This window comes from Cervus canadensis, chromosome X, assembly GCF_019320065.1.
Source record: "Cervus canadensis isolate Bull #8, Minnesota chromosome X, ASM1932006v1, whole genome shotgun sequence".
Lineage (NCBI taxonomy): Eukaryota > Metazoa > Chordata > Mammalia > Artiodactyla > Cervidae > Cervus > Cervus canadensis.
Genome location: NC_057419.1, coordinates 40108917 through 40127747, shown reverse-complemented (window position 1 = coordinate 40127747; position 18831 = coordinate 40108917). Strand labels below are relative to the sequence as shown.

Sequence of the window (18831 nt, the reverse complement as noted above, 5' to 3'; positions counted from 1 at the left end):
ACAATGCCCTCACTGGTCTCCCGGTTTCCCTCTTTAACCCTTCCTCCTGCAGCCTGTTTGCCTGGCAGCAGCCAAAGTGATCCTGTTAAAATAGTTAGCACTACTCTGTTCAAAACCCTGCACTGGCTCCCCTTTCACTCGCAGTAAAACCCAAAGCCTTAGCTTGGCTTGGCACAGCCCTGCCTGCTTTCCTGCTAGTTCCCTCTTCAGATTCACGTACCACTCCTATTCCCTGTGCTATCTTTGCTTGGCCTCCTTTCTATACTTCAACACACCAAACACTCCCCCTGCCCACCCCCAGTCCCAGGGCTGTTACTTCTGCCCGGAATGCTCTTCCTCCAGCTATCCATAGGCTTTGCTACTTTGTCTTCTTGAGATGTTTACTTAAGTGTCACTTTTTCAAGGAAGTCTTCCCTTACCATTCTGTTTTTAAATTGCAATCCCACCTTATGTTTTCATTTCTCATTTGCTATTTTATTTTTCTCCAGAGCACTTATTGTCATCCAATGGACTCTCTATACTATCTGTCTTTATTGTCTGTTTGCCTTCACTAAAGCAGCAGCTCTATGAGAGCAAGGATTTTGTCTATTTTATTCACTGCTGTGTCCTCATCACTTAAGCCAGCCACATAGTAGGTGCTTGATAGATATTTGTCCAATAAAAAATGAATGAATGAATTGAGGTACAAGGTCATGTTGGCCTTGGTTGGTCATGTTAGTTTTGAAACTTTGTTTCAGCAACAGATGCCAGGGTTGTCTGATCTCACCAGACCCTTTTGCTGTGCCCCTCCACTTGATGGGGAGAACTGGGAGCAGGTGAAACATAGGGTCTGCTCCTGAGCAGGGAGATCACTCGTGCCCAGGGAGCCCCTCATCTGAATGTCCAGAGGAATGCCCAGAGACTTGAAGTCTGAATCTTTGTGGTTATTTTAAAAAATGGAAATGGTTTCATTGCTTGTGTTCTTCTAATTATTAAAGTAAAAAATGTTCACAGTAAACAAATTTCAAATATGAATGAGTTCCCCTCCCTAACCCTGACCCTCCAACATCTCCTTTCCCAAAACTCCTCTACCTGCAGTGTGGCAAACTGCTTTGATTCCCTTAACAACTGTATCAGGAACCTCTTTCCATATCAATACCTAAAGAGTGACATCATTGTTTTTAATGGCTGCTGTGTATGAATATGCCATAATTCATTTAAGCAAGCCCCTGTTTTTCACTATAATGAGCAACCTGGAAATGAACATCCTGGTACATACATCTTTGCTCTCTTGACCCATTATTTCCTTAGGATGAATTCCCAGAAGTGGAATTGCTGGGTCACAAGGGCTCCCCATTCGAAGATTCCTGATACTATTGTCCAAATGTGGGAGGACTCCAATTCTAAAGGGATTGGGGTGACCCTCTGCCCTATGTTTCCCCCACACAATACCCCCACCTCTCTCACACTCCTTCCTCTAAGGGTGCCCATGGAGGGCAGTGCTGAATACTCACATAGTGCTTCTTTCAGATGAGTTATTGTGTACCATGTACTGTTCTAGACACTTCACACATATCAACTCCTTGAATCCTCAAAACAATCAGGAGGTATGTACTGTTAATAGCTCCACTTCACAGATGAGTAAACTGAGGCTAAGAGAGAAGTAACTTGACCAAGCTCATGTGGATGGCAGGGAACAGGGGAGAGATTCAAAGCCAGTTGCCACAGAGGGCAAAACCCCTCATTTTGCTCTACCGTCTCCAAAGCCAGGGCTTTGGAGTATGATGGACCTGGGTCTAAATATGGCTCTGGGCTTCTTAGCTGCGTGATGTTAGGCAAAGTACTTCACTTCTCTGAGCCTCAGCTTTCTCACTATCAACCAAGTGTGAGCGTTCCCACCTCACCTGGTGTGCAGGAGGAGTCAGTGTGGAAATGTACAACAAGAGGCACATCACAGAGTCAGCGCTGCAAAAATGAGTTGTGAGCCCTCCCTACTCCCTGACCTCTCACACCTCCTCTCCTGGCCCCATGGTTGGAAATCCCGTGGGAAAGAAAGAGCACGCTTGACTTTTCCCCTGAGGTTTCCGAGCCTTGTGTTCCTGACTCTTTCTCACGACATCTCCCCCACAGGCCAGAGCCCAGGAAGCGTGCGTTGCAGAAACTGCCCCCACCAGCAGCCAGATAACCCCGCAGTGGCAGACAGCTGTCAGAGCAGGCCAGCTCCCACCCTCTTCCCAACCTCCTACCTTGGAGGTGGGGCTCGGGGGATGGCTGGCTCCACTCTCCTTGCTCCCACCTTTTCTGCTCCCTAGTCCTTGGGTCCAGCTCGCCTCAGATTCCGGGCCTCTGAAATCATTGCTCCAGCCCACCAAACTGGGCCCCAGGCCAGCTCCTCCAGCCCCAGGCTCGCCGGCAGAGTCTTCGCCTTTGCTCCCTGAAGACTAATCACTGTCCTGTCAGCTTGGCCCTCTTCCCCTGTATTATTGTACAGAAATAGCCCTGGGCCCAGCTCCCCCTCCCTCCCCGGCCAGCCCTGGCCCCAGCTTTCCACCGCTGGACTCATCGTATTTCCTCCTCCTCTCTCTTCTCTCCTCTCTTCTGCTCCTTTGTGGCTGCGATTTGACCTCTACCTCCTGGAGCCAGGCACGAACTAGATCAGGTCTGCAGAGTCAAGGAGCAGCTCCCAGCTCTCCCCCCACACACTCCTGCCACCACTACCACCAACACTACCTCCTGGGTCTGAAAGGGGAAGTTTGGAGGTCATGCCAGTGGTAGGCAGAAGGCTTTCCTAGCTCGGCCTAAGCACTCCATTGTACTTGGGTGTAAGAAACTCTTTCTTTCTTTCTTTTTTTTTTTTTAGGAAACTATTTCTTTTTTCTCATGGTGTGGTGCCTTACTGAGAAGAACCAGGTCCTTCCTGAGCCCAACAGGCTCTCTGAAGGATGCGGTCTCAGTCAGTATTCGGGGATCTGCAGGGAGCCATGGAGTCTGCAGTACCACAGGAAGTTGGAGGGAGGACACACCAATGGCAGAGTCCAGGGGTAAGTGAGGAGGGGGCAGCAGGACTCCAGTACGGGTTGGGAGACTGAACTTTAGTCACTGAGGGGAGCAGCCAAGGCAAGGTGGAGCTTCCTCGGGGCTTCGGAGGACTAGGCAGGTTACTAAGGCACTAGAAAGGGTACCCAGAGCCCAGAGCAGGGGTGGGCAATGTTGGGACTGTGGCACTGTTACCAGAGCTCAGAATCAGTATAGGAGATTGAGGCCAGACCTCAGCCCCGCCGCCGCTAGCCTCGCCTCTCCCAGTCCAGCCAACCTGTGGTGCTGGCCACAGGAGAACCAAGACCTCTGGGGAGTTCACAAAACAGCTCTCACAGTCCAGCCCAGTCAATGCCCAGCAATTTGAGACTGAGCCAATGTTTGTTCCTGGGTTGTAAGAAAGAGGTACTTTCATATACAACCCTACTGGAGTTGTCTTATTGCCCCATTTTATAGATGAGGAAATTGAAGCTCAGAGGGATGAAATAACTTGTCAGGGTTCCACCTATAAATAGTGAGTGGCAGAGCTGGGTTTCATGGAACTCTGCTGTTCCTCAGTCCACCAGCGGAACTCAGGAAGCACTTTAGCTAGTCCCTCACTGGGCCCCAGAGTAGGGGGTTGAGCAGATGGCTGTAGAGCAAATGTAGTGTTGTTGTTTGATAGCTAAGTTGTGTTTGACTCTTTGTGACCCCACGGATTGTAACCTGCCAGGTTCCTCTGTCCATGGGGTTTCCCAGGCAAGAATACTGGAATGGGTTGCCATTTCTTACTCTAGGGGATCGTCCCGACCCAGGGGTTGAACCCGCGTCTCCTGCATTGGCAGGCAGATTCTTTACTGTCTGAGCTATCAGCGAAGCCCAAGAGCAAAATTATATGGGTTCTCTGGATCTGCTACATATGGCACAACTTTGGGCAAGCTCTTAAACCTCCCTATGCCTCAGTTTCCTCTTCTTAAAAACACAAACAGTGATAAGGCGTTTGAGAAGAATTTTGAGGAATGGGGCTTAGGGCCTTCGGAAAGGCTTCCTTACTCCCCAAACCTGCCCAAAGTGTGGATGAGGAAATTCATTATTTCCCCCAATCGTTCCAGTATTTTCTCAAATTCATCACTCTAACAAGAAGGAGCCAGACCACAGTGGTTTGGAGCCAGGTCAGACCCTCATTGTAGCTTCGGGGGGCTTCACCCAAGCCTGTAGCATGATCCTCCTTCCCTGGGACACCACCTCTCCTCCAATCCCCCAGTCTGCCCTGGATCTTCAAGCCAAAATATTTCCCCTCCAGGATCCTCAGCTCCAGGTCTTACATCTCTAGATCTGAAAGACTGAGGGCCCCTTGCCTCAGCCTCTACAACCTCAGTATAACCAGCAATGGGAGAGGGGAAAAATAAGGATGAGGGAAGCTGGGTGAGGTGGGTGGGAGAGTAGAGGGAAAGACAGCTCCAGTAAGAAGGGTTCCCATCCTCCTCTACTATTCACCACCAGGAGCAGCCAGGGAACTTTGGTTTTGTGACTCTGGGCTCACCCTTAACCAGAATGAGCATGTGTTCCTGGATTGTTTTGAATGCCAGCTCTGCTTCTTCCAAGTTGTGTGTGTTGGACAGGGAACTCGACTTTTCTGAGTTTGTGTCTTCTTATCTCTAAAATGGGCACACTAATAGCACACATCTCATTGATTGGCAGTAGGGTTTTAAATGGGAATACGTGTGTGTAAAGTGTCCAGCACTTTATTCTGTAGAGAGTCTCACTCAACACCACCTATTGTTTTGTTGTTACTGGACCTTCTGGAATCTAAAATAACTGATTTGCTTCACTGACAAGGATGTGAAGTGAGATGACAGGGTAGTGGGCAGTGTTCCATGGGCTGTCTGTGTCAGTAGATTAAATAGTGTATGACTCATGAACCATCCGTATCTCTCTGGCTTGAGAAGCATAGAGCTCTGCACCAGATATTAGTTAGGGGACTTTCCTCTTTCAGGCTCAGGGGCCCATGTCCCTCAGCTGGGGTAGCTTAGCTCAGGCTCCAGCCACCCTGGAGCTTACGAGCCCTGGCTTGGCTTGACATAGCCCTCTACCTTGCACTCCCGCCTTCCAGAGAACCAGGAATTGGGGTGTTCAAGCTCCTGAGGTAGCCAGGGCAAAGGGAAGGAGGAGCCTGGTTTGGGGAATGGGTTTGATGGAAAAACTAGCCACACTTTTGGTGGCAGCCCAGGTCCCAGTCTACTCCATACCGCCAGGGTCTAACTCACCTAGGGATGTAAGTTCTCTTTTGTCTTGCTACCCAGGAAGTCTTGTAAGTCCTATGGGATAAAAGAGACTGGCTGGCTGGTCTGGCACAGCTCAGGGAGTGGCTAATCCATGTTCCTCAACTGACTCAGCAAATAAGGGAGAGGTTGGGGGACTGCACCACAAGGGAGTCCTACCAGAGAGCAGCTCTGAAGCCCTCCAGTTTTCCTGCAGCCCTGAGAGGAGTGTATGACCTTGATACGAAAATCAGGCTGGTCCCCACAGCCCAGGCTGTTTTCCTCTTTTGCCTTTATCTGAGATTCTTTAGGACTCTGACCATATTTTGGCCTATTTCCCGACCTCTGTAGATCAGTGTCTCTTTCCCCTTAGCATTTAAGGGTGAGAACCTCTCCCCCCTCCACTGGCTTCTGTAACCCCCTGGAATTGCCTGCACACAGGGACACCCTGTGGGATCCATAGCCCCCACCCCACCCCACCCCACCCCACATCACCCCACCCCCAATGGTGAGCTCATGAAGGGGCATGCCCTGGATCTAGGATCTGGCAGGCAGAGGGCTCACTCCCATATCTACTCCCATTAGCTCTATTTTCCAAGCATATCCAGAAGCCTTTCTCCCTGGTTCATCCACCATCCATCCCCTGAGTCACCATCCCAGATTTCTCCCTTGCCCGTAGTCTATTCTCAGCTCAGCAGCCAAGACGATGTCCTAATGTGGTTTCTTCAGATCATGTTCCTTTCCTGCCTCCAGATCCTGCACTGGCCCCCATCTTACTCAGAGAAAAAGCTAAAGTTCTTAGAATAGCCTACCATAGGTAGCGCTAATGGTAAAGAACTCACCGGTCAATGCAGGAAACATAAGAGATGCGGGCTTGATCCCTGGGTTGGGAAGATCCCCTGGAGAATGAAGTGGCAACCCACTCCATTATTCTTGCCTGGAGAATCCCATGGATGGAGAAGCCTGGCGGGTTATAGTCCATAGGGTCCCAAAGGGTTGGACACAATTGAAGTCATTGAGCATGCATGCACACTCCCCATTGCTCTATGGGGAGCATGCTCCCCAGCTAGTTCCACCTCCTTGCTGCTCCTCAAACATGCCAGTGTGTCAGCACCTCAGGGCCTTTGCACCTGAAGTTCCCTCTGCCTGGAATGTTCTTCCACCAGATATCTGCATCAGTCACTCCCTTACCTCCCTCAGTCCTTCAGTGTTACCACCTCCATGAAACCTCTGACTACTCTATTTCAAATCTCTCTCCTCCTCTATCCCTGCCTTCACTATTCCCCTTCCTTGATTTATTTTCCTCCTCTGTCCTTCTCACTCTCTGTCAGTTCTACCTAACATTTTTGTTTATTATCTGTCTCCCCTGACTAGGATATCAGCTCCATGAGGGTAGAGATGTGTGTCTATTTGTTTGCAGCCACTCCCCCAGTTCCTGGAACAGAGTAACCCCTCAAGTGCAATGATCCAGGTGATTGGAATCCAGTTGAGAGTAAGCTTGGCACCCAGCCCCTAACTGCCCTTGCTTTTCCTGTCTGTGGCTGAACAGGGCCTTTTCATGAGTCCTTTCTGAAGAGTTCCATGGTAAGATGGCACCGTAGAAAGGCTCTGTCTTCTTAAGCAGGATCCTAGCCCACAGAAGCGTCAACTGTCTGGTCCCACACCCTTCAGTGGGAGGGGAGGGCTTTCCTATCCCAGGATGTGTCTGCACCTGATATTGTTCCTGATCTTCCCTCGTCCCCTCCAGACAACAACAAAACGTCTCCAGCTACCCTTTGGTGTTGGTGCCACCACCCCCGCCTTGATTACAGTTGAAAGGGCTGGGCAGGAATGCCTGGCTCCAGGGCCTCTGCTCACATGACTGGCAAGCACTGTCTGGCCAAGTTAGGGACCCAAAATTGCTGCCCAGTGTTGGAATGGAGCCTGGGTCCACTCGCCCCAGGCAGGAAAAGCAGGGCCAGACTGGACCCAGGGCTCTGCCAGGCAGGGAGGAAAGGAGAGATGAGAAGGCAAAAGAGAGGGAGAAGGAAAGTAGGAGGGGGGGCGGGCAAGATGAGGAAGAAAGTGAGACATGAGAAGAGAAAGCAAAGTCATCTATTCAGACTGCCAGACCTGACAAGGCCAGTGGTTTTCAAACTCTGTTCGTTGGAGGCTCCAAGATGCCTCCAGGGCCTCTAGGGCGCAAGTGGGAGCCCAGTGGGTGGGACTATAGAGTTCTATTGCCTCTAACCAGAACAAGGCCTCCATTACCTAGTCCACCATTGGACTTTCACATAAGGTTTTGCTTGCTGAAAGGTTTTTATTATGAATATAGGAAACAAGGGAGGAAGGGAGGAAAAAGAGGGAAAAGGGGAGGAAAGTAGGAGAGAAAAAGGGAAAGGAGGAAGACTAGGGTATGAGAGTTGACTACTGTCCATTTTCTGTGCCCAAAAATGGAGCTGGGTGAGGGGCAGGAGAGGGAGAGCCTCTACTCCCCTCCCTTCCAGCCGTGGTCTCTCCTAAAGGGTTGCGAACAGCCAAAGGAACAGGTGAAGAGATGGCACATTGCTTCTCTAGGGGAGGATTTGGGAAGGAATGCTGAAGAAGGAAGCTTTACTTGATTTCCTAGGGAGCTCTGGAGGGTCTATGGAGATGCTTCTAGGGTTCCACCAAAAATGAAATATTTTCTACCAAGCTATGAAGACGTAAACAGTCTGAGGAATGAATCAATTGTTTTGTTTTAATTTTTACCCTCTTTGACTTACTAGCGTCCTAATTCAGAGCTGTGTTTTTAAAAAGGGAAAGAAGAAAGAAAAAAGTTTGAAAGCCACAGCTATGGCCCAGCACTCTTGGTGAACAGCTCACGAGAGGCAGCACCAAGGTTGCACTGGACTCTGCACCCTCCACCACCCGTTCCTCTACCTGGGCCCTGAATGGTGGTGCCTGGGGAAGTGGCTTTGGAGAAATACAACAGCCCTGTCTGAGGCTTTGAGGAAGGGAGCTGGACATTGGACATTTGTGGGCTTGGCTGGAGATGGGAGGGGAGTGGGGGAGGGGGCTGGGGTAGGAGCACATGGATAAGTGGGAGCGGTCGGGAGCTGGCGGGGTTGAGGAATCCAGGCTGGCCCTGGAAGGGAGGTTCCTCAGCCTGGCGTCTGCTGCTTGACCAACAAGCATGGGCGTTACCATAGTGCTCTGTGGGTCTTCCCAGCAGCCTGCCAGGCGGAATGCGGCCTGGACGGTTTCCCAAGGAATGTAATTAAGATGTAAATGGGGGGCCAGGAGGAGCTGGTCGATAGGGTTGTCACCTCCTCAGGCCTGTGTAGAGTCGGAGTGAGCTTGGACTGGCCTAACCAGGAAAATCTCCCGGTTGGGCTCTGCTCTGGGGCAGAGTGGCTGTGAGTGCCAACTTCCCCCTCGGCAGGCCTTGAGAGATGGGAGATGTTTAGCTGGGCAAGCCCCTATGCCCACTCTTTTCCCAGTACCCAGTGGGGCAGGTCTCTCCCTGGGTGTGGGAGGTCAACTGGGGACATCTGACAAAAATTTGCAGGGGCTTCAGGACAGCTTGGCCTTATTAGTGGAGTTCAAAGGAAATTTCCCAGGAGACCTAGCACTCGCAAGTCCAGAGGCATAAGGCAGGGGTTGCCCCAACAAGAACTGCCATCTTGGGTTCATCTGCCTCTGTCATCGGGGACCAAGCCCTGGACTGTACTGCTGGCTGAGGCATGCTCAGGCACCCCTTTGTCTCCTCGGTGAAAGGCATGGGATAAAACTGGTCTTCCTGCTCCCCTGTGACTACTCTTGGATGAAGCTTGGAGAGCCACTTTAAGTCTGAGATGTGAGTAACCCAGGTCCCTGATGCCCCTTCATTCTTAGGATCTAGGACTGGCAGGCTTCAAGGGTCAATGTAGCAGTTATACAGGAGTAATATTCTGGGACAATCCCAAATCCCAGTGTGTGGTTCCATTAACTTCCACAAATGCATCAGAATGAGCCTCAGATGCCAGGGTTTGGGAAATTAAAATGTTGAAGACTTTTCTGGTATCCCTGAGCTCACTCCGTGGAGCCCCTATCTGAGTTATTTCTCTGTTCCAGTTTCTGTCCTGTCACTTATGAGGCTTTGTGGCCCTTAACAAGTCAAGCCTTTTCCCCTCTCATACGCCATTTTCCCCATCTTTCAAATGAGGAACTAGGTTAGAACCCTATTGCCCTTGAGGCCACTTCTGGCTGTGACACTCTTTCAGATATTGCTTGGGACTTGCCAGGCATGGGACCTCTGACCCCTCAGCCATTCCTCTCCAGAAGGTCAGGGATTAGAGTCATCAGCCCTGTGACCAGACAGAACTTGACTGAAGTCCCACCAGCAGTTTCCTGGAGGTGTGACTGTAGGAAAGTCACTTTTCCTCTCTGAGGATCACTTCCTCAACACTAAAATGAAGCCACTGAAGCTCTTGTGAGTGGTTTTGAGAATGAAAGGGTGCTATATGTGGAGCAGTTAAATCAGTGCTGAGCCCAGAGCAGGGGCTCAGGAAGTGTGTGTGGAAAGAAGACACTCCAAGGTGCTCAGAGGAGCAGGGAGCTAGTTCCCATCACTGAGCATTCTTGACACCCCTCCTCCTGGAAGCAGGAGCTTAGGCAATATTATCCCCCACCATCCTAAAGCATGGGGCAGCCCTGTGTCAAGCCTGGAAAAGAGTTCATTTTTGCAGAAAGTGTAAAGGCAGCAAGCCCTCCCCCAGGCAGCAGTGTCTGCCTCCTGCTGCTGGCCAGAGGACGAGGGCCTGCCCCCAAGTGGCCTCGAGCCAGTGCCCACAGGCCTGCCTCAAAAGGCCTGGGACCAAAGGAAATGACATTCCAGGCCTCAGATTCCTGGCCCTCTCTTTTCACTCTGCATGCAGATGGCCCATGGTTTGGAGGGAACAAGTTTCAGCCTCGCCATCTCATCATCATCATGGACACAAGCAGAGAAGGGGCCAGAGGGGACTGAGGGCAATGGCCATGTGCAGACACTTGATTCTTCCTCTCACTTCCTTCTCTCTTGTTCACTCTCATTCCCTCACCCTCCTTTTTCGTTTTTATTCTTTCTTCCTCTCCCATCTGTCTTTCTTCTCTGCTGTCAGTTTCCCTTCTCTGTATGATTTGTACCTGTGTGTCTTTGTCTTGACTTTAGTCTGTCTGGGTTTTCTTCAACCTCTAGCCTTCCATGTCTGTACTTGGCCTTCCCTTGGAGTAAATGCATGGGAAGTGGAGCCAGTCCTGCTCTGGGCAGCAGGACCAATGCCAGATGCTGGGCCAGCATAGCAGGATTTTTAGGGCCCACAAACTCCAAAGGACAATATGAGAAAAACAAACATACACAGCTTTCTTCATGGTACAGAATGCAGGCTCAAGAGATGTGAGTTCAACTCCTATCTTCCTTCTGAAGACTTCCTTTTCTGGTATTTTGATCCCTAAACCAAGTTCAGGGTTGGCAAATCTGAGGACTCACCTTTAGTCAAAAATTTCAGGGTCAGGCAGGGCATCAGACTCTTTGAACTTGTCTAATCAGCTGCCATCCAGCCTCTCCCTGCAGAAGGTGGGATGAGATGGATGGCAGAAAGTCATGATTTAATAAAAAAAAAAAAAATCTCAGCTTTGAGTCAAGATGGGGAGCGAGTCCAGACCCCTTGCTCTCTTCACCAAACTCCTGGCTTCCTTTTGCATGTGACCATCCCTGAACACAGATCTCCAGCTTCTACTTGACCCATCCTCCTCTTCTTCCTTGGAAGCCCTCTCCCTCTTTTAAGGGTGCAGAACATACATTAGAAAGTTCATCCATTCCACAGGGATTTAAGGGGCATCCACTATGTGTCAGGACCCATGGGCAGAAATAACCATGACTCTACCTTCCCAGATGGTGCTAGTGGTAAAAAATCTGCCTGACTCAAGAGATGTGGGTTCAATCCCTGGGTTGGGAAGATCCTCTGGAGTAGGAAATGGCAACCCGCTCCAGTATTCTTGCCTGGAAAATTCCATGGGCAGAGGAGCCTGGTGGGGTATAGCCCATGGGGTCACAAAGAGTCGGACACGACTGAGTACTCATGCACTGCCCTCTTGGAGCTTCCTGACAGTGAGGGGGTCAGATACTGAACAATAAGTTACACTTGGATTGGGACTGAGAGGCCTATCCTAGGCTACCATTCAGGGGTGGCCTCCTAGAGGAGGTGCTATTCAAATTGAGGCTATAAAAGTCAGCAGAGGTCAAACTGAGAAGGGTTCTAGAATCAATCCTGTGTCCTAATAGTACAGTTTTGTGCCAAACCCCAATTCGGTGCCTTATAGCTCATTTAATGTTCTCAACTACCATATTATTAGTCCCATTTCTCAGATGAGGACAATGAGGCTCAGAAAAGTAAAGTGGCTTACCCAACATCATGGTGCAAGGTCATAGTAGATGCAGAAACAGGAGACCAGGCAGCCTGGATCTCTGTGCCAAATACTTCCTGGAACATGGGGGAACTAGAAGCAATGGACACCACTGAAGGCTTTAAGCAGGGGTGGAGGTCTCATCAGTGATGTGTTGATAAAAGCACACCTGGCTGAGTCCTGTAGGGTGGCAGGAGTGCAAATGGGGTGCCCAGTGAGGGGGCCAACGCAATGATCCAGAAGAAACATGGATGTGGCTTGGGCTTGAGTGGTGGCAGCAGAATGGGGACCAGGAAGATGGTTTTGGGAGTGATTTTACAGTTGACAGCATGGATAATAACAATAGCACTTTCTAGGTTACCCCACACTTCCACAACATTATTTCCTTTTATCCACTTAAGGTCCCTGTCAAGTGCCCCTGTTCTAAAAGTAAGAAAAGTGAGGCACAGCAATTTGTTCAAGATCACAATTACCATTGTGTGTGTTCTAGCTAATGCATGTATTCCTAAGAGCATGTGTGGGCATCTGCACCCATGCAATGACATGTGAAAACATGCCTGCACCAGGAGGTGCACAGGTTTGTGTGGACAGATGTGTGTGCAGGTGTGTACATGCATCTTGTGTGTCCACTACCTTAGGTTGGCTCCTGAGCTACAAACTGGGCCCTCAGTGGACTATTGGAAGGCAGTGTGCAAGAAGGGCATGGCCAGCCATGCCCACTGATGAAGACATAGGAACATGAAAGGATCTGGGTGTTGCAACCACCTTCACTGGGAGTTGAGGATCCACAGCCCCGGGGGCTGAACTGTGGAGGTGGGGGGGGAGGCGGCAGAGCTGGGGTTGGTGGGTCCAATATAATAATAATTCTTAAAGTTATTGAGCACTTACTATGTGTCAGGCCCTGCAATCAGCCTGTCACTTGCACTATATCAGTTCATCCTTCCAACCCTGTAAGGTAGCCACAACTATCTCCATTTATAGATGAGGAAACAGAGGCTCTGAGAGAGTGACTCAAGTGCTCAAGGTCAGGCAGTTGGCAGGCTGTGGAGCTCAGACTTGGACACTTATCCCATTTGACTCTGAAGCTCGTGTTCCTTAAACACTCTGCTACTCCACGCACACAGGCAAGCACCCACACCGACACAAATGCACAAGAGGCCGCATCCTCCAATGCACACGGAGCCACACAGGGAGCTGGCCCTCACGGATAACCTAGGAACAGCCTCTGAATCAGGGCACCACCCTCACCCACGAGCACAGAAGGAAACAGGGCTGGAGCCCAGAGGTTGGGCAGCCCCGTGCTCTTCCCCCCACTCAAGGCCCAGGCCCTGACCCTGCTGCTCCTGAGATTGGCTGTCTTGGGACTTGCTTGCTCAGGTTTCCGGCCTCTGGCCTCCAGACTCTGGACTTCAGGCAGCTAGTGAAAATTTATGGCTTGAGAAAGCTCTTGCAAGTCCAATCCCTATAGTACCCCCCGACTTTGACCTTGCATGGTTTATCAAGATACTGGTTCCCCTCTGCCTTCTCCTCCCTCTTGCTGCTGCTGCCTCCCTCCTCCAGCCCTTTGTCTCTGGCCAAGGCAATTCCCCTCAGCTTCCCCCTCTCTGCCTACTGACCTTGCCTACCTCAGTTGAACCCACTGCACAGGCTCAAACTGCAGATAAAATTCTTTCTCCTCTCTTCCCCCTCATCTTGGCCATGAACACTGAGGAAGGGGTGTGTGTGTATGTTTGACTGTAGCTGTGTGCTTGTGTGTCCAGCAGGGCTGAGGCAGAGCTACGCAGAGTGGGGAATGTGTATCTGGGCTCTGGTGGGGAGGAAGCATTGTAAATATGTGGAGGGTGTGTCCTTTCATGTTGATGGGGCCTGGGTTACTGAACACGAGCACTGATGTGTGGCCTAAGTGTGTGTGTGTCTAATGTGCATATGAGTGCATACATCTCTCTTGTGGCTGTGGGGCTGTGAGTTTAGCCCTGATGGCAGAAGATGTTGCAAGCTCTCATTGGAGAGGCAGTATGTTAGAGGGGTCCAGAGTATGAACTTTAGGCTGGATGGCCATTTAGCAGCCCCATGACCATGAAACAATAACTTCACCTTTCTGTACTTCAGTTTCCTCATCTGTAATATGGAGGTGGTAATAATAATGCCTCCATCAAAGGCTGGTTGTGAGAAATAAAAGAATACAAATGCTTCTGGCACATTGTAGGTGATCTAAAGTTGTTAGCTATTACTACACGGATGAGGGAGAGAAAATTCACACTGACCAGGCTCTTGCAACAGGCCCCACGTGGAAGTTAGCACTTCACCTGATTACCTCATTTAGTTCTAGCACTTACAACTGTGCCTGGCCCATAATAATTCTTTCATACATATTTGCTGAGAGAATAAATGAAGTCTTATAACACCCTATGAAGTGAGGATTTTTACACATTGGGAAACTAAGGCTGAGAAAGGTAAGTTCCAAAGTCAGCCTGATGCCTGTGGATTTCAGTCACTGCTTTGTACAAACCATGTGGGAGAAGCTGGTCAGGAAGTGACTTTTCCTCGCCTGACACAGATACAAATATGGGTAGAGGTAGAGATACACGTGGATGTGTACATGCTTGCACACACGCATGCTTAAGTGGCCCATGCTCCTCCAGAAGTGGAGGAGGTTCCAGGAAAGGTGAGAAATGGTTTGAATTTTCACAACCAAAGAGGGCTCCTTCCCAGGGAGGGAGGCCAGTGCAAGCAGCAGAGCAATTGTCCTGAAAGTCCAGAGGTGGAAGAGCGACTTAGGATCAGTGTTCTCCTGGCATCTGGGCAAAGAAAATCAAGACCTGGAATATAATCTCCAACTTCTGGAATTTCATATTTGGAAGCATCCTTGAAGTTCAACAGGCCATCCTCCACCAGATTATTGGTAAGGAAAGGGAGGCCCAGAGAAGGCAAGGGGGTCAGACAGTAGGTTGGAGTCATCCAGGTTCAGAAATGTCAGAAAAAGTCAGGTTCTGGGTCCTGGCTGGAAGGGTCACCTAAGAGAGGACAAGGACTGGGCCCTGTCTGCACTGGCTAGAGATGGGCCGCATCACCAGGCCTGGCCCAGAGACCAGAGTTAAACCCCAGCATGGCTTTTCCTTATATGAAGGCCAGGTCTTAAAGGGAGAAGGACAAAGTTGGGGGCAGGGTGCCTCAGCAGTTGCCCAGAATCTACCTAGGTTCACCCAGGGTCCCCAGGGGCACTCCCTGGCCCTGGCAGCCTGCACAGGGCTGGGACTGCCCTGGCCTTGTTTGTTGACTCTCATTCCTGCCAAGGGGAAGCTGTTCTGGATAGAGACACAAGAGAGTGATTTGTCACTGGTTGTCCCTGGCTCCCACTCTGATCTGCCAGCCAACAGGGCAGCTTCCACACTTGCCCCACCTGCGAGGTCACTGTGGTAACTCATTCCCTCTAGGGCCCAGAGCCAGGCTCTAGCTGCATCGCCCTCTGCTGGAGTGTCAACTCTGGAGGCTCTTGCTCCCCCACCTACTGTTTCTCCATCTTCTTGCACTCACGGAGTAGCTAAGCTGAAAGGTGCCTCAAAGACCATTAGCACAGCCACCTCCAGCCCCACTTCCACATTATAGACAGGATCAGGGACTCAGTCAAGGACACACGGAGTCCACAGCACATCCAGGACTGGCAGCCTGGTGATCAGACCCCAGGCCAAGCCATTCCTGCTCCTAGAGCCGGCTACTCGGGGTGCTGAAGCCCCAGTCCCTGACTCAGTGCCCGGGGGTGACATGGAGCCCTGTTGTCCCGGCCCAGCTTCCTTGGGGTGGTGACTCCCTCCACCCCCTCTGCCCGCCAGGCCCAGGAGCATCTGGGCTGCTCTGAGGGGATCTAAATCTGGGCTGAGCCAAATGGGGTGGGGGAGATGTGGGGAAATGGAGGCGGGAGGAGTAATAATAATAGTCTACCTATTGAGTAAGTCTGGTCATGTGCCAGGCATGGTGCTTTGCACACATGATCTCACATCAAGGCTTCCAATGGCCAAATAACGTACCAAGTAAGCTGGGGCGTAGGTCTTAATCAGGTCAGCCTGACTCCCTGTCTAGTCTTCTTTCTGCTATATCATAAGTTTTCATAAGTAATCATACATTCTGATGACTCTGGGAGATGGGAGATTTGAAAGTGTCAAGTAGTTCATGACCCTGACCTCTACTGAGTCACACAAGGACACAGAGACTGGTCCCTGTCATTCCCAGGAGCTGGCACCAGATTGCCACTGCCTCTGCCTCTGCACACACATAGCAGCACTGTCATTGTGGATGTCTACTAGGAGCCAGCCAAGCCCCAACCTCTGGGGAGCTGACATTCTAAAACAATCCCTGAAACAGAGGGCAAGGGTCAAATGCCAACCAAGCCCTTGCTGGGTCAGTTTTTGGCTGTGGGGGCAGCTCCTTGTGAACCAGCGATGATGCTTTTGAAATCATCTCATCTTCTGACCCCTCATGCCTCTGGGCTACCTGAAAGAGGATCCACCCAGAAGGGTTTAGAAGTGGGGAGGAAGGAACTTAGCTATGAGAATGTGGAGAGATATTTCAGACCTAAAGAATAGGAGAAGGAAGAGAGGGGAAGGTGTCACGAGTCCAGTGAGCTGATACTCAAAGCAGGCTGGGGGCAAAATGGTTCTTGCTGATGGGAGAGCCAAAACTGCATGTGGCTGAGGGACATCTCCTGAGAAGAGTAGCAGTTGACTGAATGATAGTGGTTCCGAAGGGGAAGGCAAGGTGGGCTGGCAAGGCAGAAGCTGAGCAGATTGAATGGAGGTCTTGAGGCTGAGATGACGTTTCATGTCAGGCCATTGGCACCCATTCTAAATTGTTCTTCTGCTGAAAGAACAAGAGCCATTGTGGGGACTAGGGAGAAGGGGATAAGGGGAAGGAGCTGGTGAGAGCAAGGCCCATTTGGTGGGGTTCAGATCCAAGCTTCACCTCTAGCAACAAGCCACAAGACTGATATCCATTTTCTGGGCAGATGGTGGGAGGAGGGGGAAGAAGATGCTAAGTCTCATCCTAGCCTGAGCACAGTTCAGCAGGAACTCTGGGAGTTCTGGTCCCCATTTTATCCCTTCTACCCTTTTGGAACCAGTGTTGCCCCACCTATGAAATAGCAAGAATAATTGCTCCACTCACTGAGTACTGAGTGAGTACTCACTGAGTACTGAGTATTCACTGAGTACTGAGTACTGAATTGCTTTACTTGGATTAAGCTTCTCAACAACCCACCAAGGTAATTATTACCAGCATTCTGTTGTGCAGATGGGGACACTGAAGGACAGAGATGTGAAGTCACATGACCCAAGGTCATCCATCTAGGAAGCAGCTCAGGCTGAGCTTCGATGTCTGACTCCAGAGTCTGTGTCTTCTGCGACTGTACTACAGTGCCCCATGAGGATCAAACCAGGTGACAAATGTACAGCACTCAGTCCCATGTCTGGTCCAATGAAAGTGAAGTGAAATGAAAGTGTTAGTCACTCAATCGTGTCAGACTCTTTGTGACTCTATGGACTGTAGCCTGCTAGGCTCCTCTGTCCATGGAATTCTCCAGGCAAGAATACTGGAGTGAGTTGCTATTCCCTTCTCCAGGTGATCTTCATGAGCCAGTGATCAAACCCAGATCTCCTGCACTGCAGGCAGATTCTTTACCATCTGAGACACCAGGAAGCTCACCTAATCCAATAAAAGGCTCTTTAAATGATGATAGCTGTTCCAATTAAACATTCACTAATTGTTGACCCCTAGCAGGCACTGGCACCCCACTCCAGTACTCTTGCCTGGAAAATCCCATGGACGGAGGAGCCTGGTAGGCTGCAGTCCATGGGGTCTCGAAGAGTCAGACATGACTGAGTGACTTCACTTTCACTTTTCACTTTTATGCATTGGAGAAGGAAATGGCAACCCACTCCAGTGTTCTTGCCTGGAGAATCCCAGGGATGGGGTCACACAGAGTCGGACGCGACTGAAGTGACTTAGCAGTATCAGCAGGCACTGAGATGGGAAGGAAACCACAGAGGATGCAGGAAAGAGTGGCCCTGTTTGTAGAGCAGAGATTGAAATTCAGAGAGAGAGGGGGGCCTACCCCAGAAATCCAGGAGCAGGATTCCAGAAAAAGCAAGAGTCTCTGAGGGCAGAGGTTCTGGTGCAGGTGCCCAGAGATGATGGAAGGAGCAGGGCAGCTGAAAGTTGGTGACAGTGGCCCCTACCTACCTACCCCTAGGGTAGCACCAGGCCCAGCTGCCCTGGTATCATCAGATAGGTCCCTTAGCTCCTGGGTGGGGAGCAACCTGGGGTGGGGGATTAGTCAAAAGACTTAGGGACTGATGTAGGCCTCGAGAGTGCTGGAAACAAGGCCTAGAGGGAAGCTGTGGCATCCTCTTTCTGTGGTGGGGATAAGAAGGCAGAGAGGGCATCCACGGAGGAGCTGTTGTGCCTGCCAGGATTAGCTTCCAGACCTTGCCCAGCCTCCCTCCCACCACTCTCTTCCTTGACCTAGTTCCTATACATTGGTGTCTTTGGACTTCCTAGCCCCACAATGTTAGCTCTATTTATTATCCCCATTTTTCAGAATAGGAAACTGAGGCCCATAGTCGAACAGTGAGGGAGCGGCCAAGACAGAAATTGAGCTGAAGTCTTTCTGCCTTCCAGGCTGCTGCTTAGCCAAGGGTCTGCTATTTCCTTCCATTTGTAACCCACAGCTGGCCACTCAACCAGAGAACCCAGGGCATATACTCCCAGCCCCAGCTCAGAGGTTGCGGCATGACCCTGGGTAAGATCTTTCTTCTGTCTGAGCCTCCTTCTCCCAGGTATGCTCCCAGGGGGTTGAACAAGCTTCCCTACAGCTTCCAGAGGCAGCCAAATATTTTTCCTTGTAGCCTCATGATCACAGCATGTCCAGTTCCTGCCCTGAGTTTCCTGAGTACATAAACCATGGCTTCCAGTGAAATGTAGAGGCAGCCCTGGGGCAAGTCCTGCCCCATCACTTCCCTCTGAGGAATCTTAAGCAGGTTATTATCCATCTCGTGATGCTCCCTGCATGCCCAGCTGTAGTAAGTCCTGCTTTAGGTGCCCCCTCCAGAACCACTAGCAGTTTCACAGACAGTGGGACTGGCTACAGGCTTTGAACACTATCAAGCACCTTTGTAGGAGCAGACACTGGCCCAGGGTAGGC

General features: G+C 50.6%; 1 long non-coding RNA gene across 1 annotated transcript; it reads left to right on the top strand.

Moving 5' to 3' along the window:
- Positions 1 to 2545: 2545 nt before the first annotated feature.
- LOC122435102 lies at positions 2546 to 17128 on the top strand. Its single transcript, XR_006267586.1, has 3 exons — positions 2546 to 2638; positions 2840 to 3020; positions 16923 to 17128. It is a non-coding gene; the product is annotated as an uncharacterized LOC122435102 (long non-coding RNA).
- Positions 17129 to 18831: the final 1703 nt, after the last annotated feature.